Source organism: Myotis yumanensis, unplaced genomic scaffold, assembly GCF_028538775.1.
Source record: "Myotis yumanensis isolate MYYU_CA2020_CCGP unplaced genomic scaffold, mMyoYum1.0.hap1 SCAF_1, whole genome shotgun sequence".
NCBI lineage: Eukaryota > Metazoa > Chordata > Mammalia > Chiroptera > Vespertilionidae > Myotis > Myotis yumanensis.
In genome coordinates this window covers 121,053,555-121,060,715 of record NW_027223752.1, presented here as the reverse complement: position 1 = coordinate 121,060,715, position 7,161 = coordinate 121,053,555, and the positions used below count along the sequence as shown (strand labels likewise).

Below are 7,161 nucleotides of genomic sequence, written 5' to 3'. Positions count from 1 at the left end.
GAACTGAATGAATATCCATAAGCTGAGAGTACAATGTGTAAGGAGAAGAGTAGCAAACAATGAGGTCAAAGAGGCAGGAGGAATCAAGTCCATCAAGGATGGCTTCTATCATAAGAGTCAATGGGGGGGGGGGGGGAGAAGGTAATACTTTCAACAATAAAGAATTTTTCAAAAAGGAGAGGACTCAAATAAATAAAATTAGAAATGAAAGAGAGAAATGACCACTGACACCATAGAAACACAAAGGATTATAAGAAAATGCATACAATATGACAACATATTGGACAATCTGGATGGAATGGATAAATTCCTAGAAACATTTAATCTTCCAAGAATGAGTTAAGAAGAAACAGAAAATCTGAACACACCAATTACAACAAACAAAATTGAAGCATTAATCAAAAAATTCCCGCTCTTTCCCATCTTGCAAGATGGCGGGTGAAAGGAAAACTGAGAAGCCGGATACTAAGGAGAAGAAGCCTGAAGCCAAGAAGGCTGATGCTGCCAGCAAGGTTAAGGCACCTAAGAAGGGGAAGCCCCACTGCCACCGAAACCCCATCCTCGTCAGAGGAATTGGCAGATATTCCCGGTCGGCTATGTATTCCCGAAAGGCCATGTACAAGAGGAAGTATTTGGCAGCTAAATCCAGGATTGAAAAGAAAAAGAAGGAGGAAGTTCTTGCTACTGTCACAAAACCAGTTGGTGGCGACAAGAATGTTGGTCCCGAGTGGTTAATCTCCGCAAAATGCCTAGATATCATCCTACTGAAGATGTGCCTCGAAAGCTGTTGAGCCATGGCAAGACCCTGAACTGTTGACCCTTCAGTCAGCATGTGCGGAGATTGCGGGCCAGCATCACTCCTGAGACCACTCTGATCATCCTCACTGGGCGCCACAGAGGCAAGAGCATGGTTTTCCTGAAGCAGCTGAGCAGTGGGTTGCTACTTGTGACTGGACCTCTGTCCCTCAATCGAGTGCCTCTGCACCAGAAATTTGTCATCACCACCTCCACCAAAATTGATATCAGTGGTGTGAAAATACCCGAAGATCTCACTGATGCTTACTTCAAGAAGAAGCTGTGAAAGCCCAGACACCAGGAGGGTGAGATCTTCAACACAGAGAAAGAGAAATACGAGATTACAGAACAGCACAAGTTGACAAGAGGCTGTGGACTCACAAATTCTGCCAAAAATCAAAGCTGTTCCTCAGCTCCAGGGCCATCTCCGCTCTCCGTTCACTCTCACCAATGGGCTTTATCCTCACAAACTGGTGTTCTGAATTTCTTATAAGAACGTGATTAAATAGCTGAAAGAAAAAAATTCCCAGCAAACAAAAGCCCTGGACCAGATGGCTTCACAGGTGAATTTTACCAAACATTCAGAGAGGAGCTAGCACCTATCCTTCTTAAACTGTTCCCAAAAATTCAAAAGGAGGGATGACTCCCAAGCTCATTTTATGAGGCTAGCATTATCCTGATTCCAAAACCAGACAAAGACAAATGTCATATGGCTTTACTTATATGTAGAATCTAAAGAACATAATAAACAAACAGAAACAGACTCATAGATACAGAGAAAAAACTGAGGGTTACCAGATTGGGGATTGGTGCATTTGGGAAGCTAGGTGAAAACGGATAAGGGACTAACATGTACAAATTGGCAGTTACAAAATTGTCATGAGGATGTAAATACAGCACAGGAAATATAATCTATGTATGGTGCCAGGTGGGTACTTAAATTATCGGGGATCACTTCATAAATTATATTAATTGTCATATAATATTAATATGTCTTACACATGAAACTAGAATAAAATAATGTTAAATATCAACTGTAATTGAAAAAATAGATGATAGATAGATAGATGATAGATAGATAGATATAGATAGATAGATAGATAGATAGATAGATAAAGCTGAATGCACATGGTAGGCACTTTGCACCTAGGCATATAATATTCAAACTGCAGAAAATCAAAGGCACAGAGAAAATCCTGAAAGAAGCCAGGGAGGGAAAGAAGCATTACTTGGAGAGGAATAAGGATAAGATTTATGTTGGATTTCTGTTCAGAAGCCATGCAGGCAAAAATATAGTGGAATGAATTGTTTATAGTGCTGAAAGAAAAAAAAATCACCAACCTAGAAAACTGTGTTCTGTGAAATTATCCTTTAAAAAAGATGGGGAAACAAATACTTTCTCAAACAAACAAAATTTGAGAAAATTACACATCAGTAGACATGTCTTGCAAGAATTTTAAAAGATTTATTTAGATGGAAGAAAAATAATACAGGTAGAATCACAGGTCTACATGAAAAAGAAAGAGCATTAGAGAAGGGATAAAGGTAAAATAAAATATTTCATTTTACTTATTTTTAATTGATCCAACAGATAAAAGTTTGTTCAAAATAATATTAGCAACAATGTATTGTGTGATTATAGCTTATGGATAAGTGATATAAATGAAAGCAGTGTTCTAAGAGATGGGAAGGAGGAATTGGGAATACTCAGTTATAAGATATTTTACAACTGGTCAAGTGGTATAATGTTATTTGAAAGTAGACCTGAATTAGTTGTAAATGTATATTGCAAACCCAATGGTAAGTACTCAAAAATTTTAAGAAGTAGAATTGATATGTTATAAGAGGAGGCAAAATGGAATCATATAAAATGCTCAACTAAAGCCAAAGAACACTAAAGAGAGAGGAAGACAAAAAAAAAAACAAAAAAACAACGGACAATGAACAGAGAACAATAACAAGATAGATATTATCCAAATATATAAAAAATAACTTTAAATGTCAAGGTCTAACTACAAAAGTTAAAGAACAAAGACTGCCATAAGGAATCAAAAACAATACCCAAGTGTATATTGTGTATAACAAACCTATTTTAAAAGCATAACTTTTTGAAAACTAAAGATGAAAAAATATGTACCATTCTAACATTAATATAAAAATTGTGAGAGTAATTATATCAATTTCAGACAAAATAGCCTTCAGAACAAAAAAAGTCATCAGTGTTTTCCATATGTTCAAGAGGAAAGGATGGATGAATAGGTGAAGCATGGGGGATTTTTTGGGCTGTGACACTATTCTGTATGATACTGTAATGTGTATACATAACATCATACATTTGTCAAAGCTCATAGAACTACACAACAAAAAGAGCGAACCCTAATGTAAAGTATGGACTTTAGTTAATAATAATGTAATGATAATCAAGTGTAGGAAATGCACCACACTAATGCAAGCTATTAATAGTAAGGGTCACTTTATGAGGGAGGCAAAGGCATATATATGAACTTTCTGTACTCTAGACTGCAATCAGCCCTATCCACCTGCCCCAGTGCCTGTATACATGAGATTACTTTCATATTTCAGAGCAAAGTTAGGGAAAACTGTTTTTATAACCCGCTGGTCTCCCCTCCCCCAATCCAACTAATCTGCCCTGGTTGCTAGGTACCTGTTGTAGGTTTCTAAGTGTTTAGTTGTGGCCCACAGAATACTGACAGGCAAGAGGCAGAGCTGTGAACCCAACCAGACATGAAAAGCCTGCTGCCCCCACTGCATCCACCTTCCAACTAATCCTGGAGCACTGTGTGGTGCTTTGCTGGTGATTTCTGAAAGCTTGAAACATATCCCAGGTCTCCCTGTGTTCCCCTGGGTGATCCTGGTATGTGCTGTTGTGACAGTGTCTTTGATAGTGAAGAGATGGCACACTCTAAGAAGTGCGAAGACACTAGGCAAAAGGTGTTCTGCCATGATGAAGTCTATGGAAAATGTAGTGAGAATGTTGGGCCAGTGATAAAAGCCAATGACTGTCAGGACATCTGGGGTAGAGGCCAGTCCTCCCACATTACAGACCTTGTTCTAGTTGGCATTGAATATATACCTGAACAGGTCATCACTTCAGGATATGGTCCACTTCTGAAAATTCACACCTAGAAAGTGAGATTCAGCAGCTGAAACTGAAACTTCAAATTCTGCCTGAACAACATCAGAAAAAACTATTTGAGGAGGAAATAAGCTGCTTAGAATGTGTGTGGGGCAGGGATGGGGGGCGTGGCTTCTCAACTTGTGTAGAAACATGAACTCCACACATCAGATTCGCAACTTCTACAGGAAGATGGCTGAAGGCATGGGCAAGAAATTGGAGAGAAGCACTTCCTACTATTGAACAAAGACCACCTTCTATGTGAAAAGGGATCAAGGAACCTGAATGGCAGCCGTGTTGACTGAGAGAAAGCTTGGGGTGCTAAGGAAAGAAAATTATTGCAACAGGTAAATGCAGGCCAAGGTGGAGTCCCAAGTTCCAGCATTTCCTAGCAGCCCTTTTACTCCTGCTGCTTCACAGACGCCCAAAAGTGTCAGTCGATCCCCTTGGTCATCAGACCCCCCAGGAAAGAGGAGGGTCACACAAGAAAGAACTCAAGAACCCAGAGTCAATTGCAGGTTTGACTCAGTTTCCACAGTAGCTGGGGTGAACAGCCCCAACCACGGCAGAACATCTGTATTGTTTTCTCTTTAAAGTAATTTTTATTTATCTCTTTTTAGTTTAGCTATTATCATTTAATATCTGGGATGTAGATTCAATAAGTTGTGATACCAGTGACTCAGGTGGATGTGAGTAGTGAGGGAAAAGGATGTCACCTAGGTTGGCATGAGCAACCAAGAAAACAGTAGGGCCATTTGATGAGCTGAATACGTAATGAAAGAGCAAGTTGGAGATAGAAGAGTATGAGTTCTATTTTGAACACGTTCATTTTGAGGTGCCTATAATATATCCAAGAAGGAATATCATTTAGAGTTGGACATGGAAATAGGTTTAAGCTAAAAGTTTAACTTTAGGGGACTTTGGCAGGAAAATCTGAAGCCTCAGGAACAAGTGAAATCACCTGTGGAAATAATCAAGGGATGAATCCTGAGAATCTTCACATAAAGACTGAGTAGTGAAGAAAACCCCAAGATGACAGAGATGTGTTCAGGGAAGTCAGAAGACAAAAATAGAGAACAGCAACAGGACAGGGAAAACAAGAAAGAGTTTGTTCTAGAAAGAAATGAGTGGGGACTATGTGAAAAGCTCATAAAAAATTGAGTAAGATAATCACTAAGAATTGTACACTGGGCTTATAAACAAGACAACTTTGTAAGAGCAGTTTCAATGGAGTGGTGGGGACAACTGAGTCAGAAAATTCAGGCAGAATATATGAACAACTCTGAACAATCTGGTTATGACAGTAAAGTAAGAGTCAAGGCAGAAGCCTCACCTCCATCCTCCATTCTCTGTGATCATGCCTCTGTAAATGTCAGACCCACCATAAAATCAGCATTGACACATGCATAGTTATAGCTATCCACAAAAGGTCTGCCTATAGCTAAAGCCAAACATAATACCCGCAGTGGGGAAGGAAACTAAATATTATGAGGTGATTGTTTGTCATCAAAAGAGTAGCTCATTTGGTTGAAGCATTGTCCCAGTCACCAAAAGGTTGCCAGTTTGATTCCTGGTCAGGGCATATACCTGGGTTGTGGGTTCAATCCCTGGTTAGGACACTTACAGAAAGCAATCAGTGTTCTCTCTCTGTGTCTCTCTCCTCTTCCCTCCTCTCTCCAAGCATGTCTTCAAGTGAGGATTGGAAAAAAAAAGGTACTTCCTTTTTGAGAAACTCCCAATTGTATAAGAATTGGCACTGTGGTCAGAATATTTTCCTAAAACACCCTTCTGTTGCTAAGAAACTTCCAGTCTATACAAGTACACACATGTAAGTATACTCCTGGCCTGTGGTGATCTTCATTATTCCCTATTTTCCTACATTTGGAACCACTGAGGGGGAAAATGGCCATGGACAGGCCAGTGAGACATAAATGATAAAGAAAGAAAGATGGAATAAAACTTAATCACTGGGTTTGGGAACTAAAGGGCAGCCTGTCAACTCATTTCTAAGATTCTTAGCAGATTGTCTGTAGTCAGAAATTATAGAGTTTTCATAGATTTTAAAACCTCAAAAGACACCATGGTGGGGGAAAAAGAAGCTGCTCTCAGATATGCCTGGATTTAATTCTGGTGCCGACTCACTATTGTATGTTCTTGGGGAAATCACTGCCACAGGGTGAGCTTCAATTTCCTCAGCCAAAGAAAGGGTCTGATCTCTCTCTCTCATGGTTTGGGGTGAAAATTAAATGAAATAATGCTTAGGATGGAAAGTGCTCAGTGAGCTGTTGGGCACGTAATAGTTATAGATTCTCAAAAAATATTTTTCCCTCTAAGAGGTTTCTGATCCTTCTTATTCTTTAATCAAAAATGTCCTTTAAGTATGCATTAAATGGCATGGATAGGAGGTGTGTGATAGCACTTACTCTCTCAGCAAAAAGAATCTATGTGAAAATTATAAGACAACCAGTAACCAAGCAAGTTATTATATAAACATATTCTGAAGGAGTTAGAGAAATTCTGAAATCACACCAGTGATTATTACCTGACAGATGAATGAATAAAACAGGCAGTCCATGACCCTATCATTTCAAATTCTCTAGAAAAGAACCAGGTCTAGTACCCTCTAGTATAATTCCATACACACACACACACACACACACACACAAGATTTTGTCATTAATATCCTCCTTAACACAAGAAGAACCAATGGGATTTTCCCACTTCTTCATGTTCAATTTCAGAACCACAGTTAAACAACTGGTTTTTTTAAATAAGGTTTTAACATCATAGGAAATATTTTTTAAAGTTTCATTTCATTCAATGATTTGGAAATTAGTGAGCCTGTATTCTGCTTCCTTGTCCACTATCTTAGATTTTGAACTACTGACCATTTCTCTAAATCTGAGGATCAGATGGAATGCTCTGAAATAAATCTCTCAGGTCTTTAGAGGAAAACATATTCTAAGACAATACTCATCTCCCTTGCTCTTCCAGCCACACAATCAGTGATAGACATTGGGTTAATCCCAGATTTTGAAACATTTCCCTCCAGAAAGCATACAAAATGCTGTGAGTGAAAAGAATACCAGTTCAGAGTTAAATGTTTAATCAAACTTAATGTACTCTTATTTAGAGTAAATCAATGAGTAATTCAATATTTTTTACAAACTACTTTTCACTCTCTTCATGACCAAGCCAGACTTGGGACAAAAAGCAAGTACAGACTTGTC

General features: G+C 38.7%; 1 pseudogene; it reads left to right on the top strand.

Annotated features, from left to right (window-relative positions):
• The first annotated feature begins 431 nt into the window (after nt 1-431).
• On the top strand, nt 432-1,277 carry LOC139005494 (large ribosomal subunit protein eL6 pseudogene; annotated as a pseudogene).
• The last annotated feature ends 5,884 nt before the right edge of the window (nt 1,278-7,161 follow it).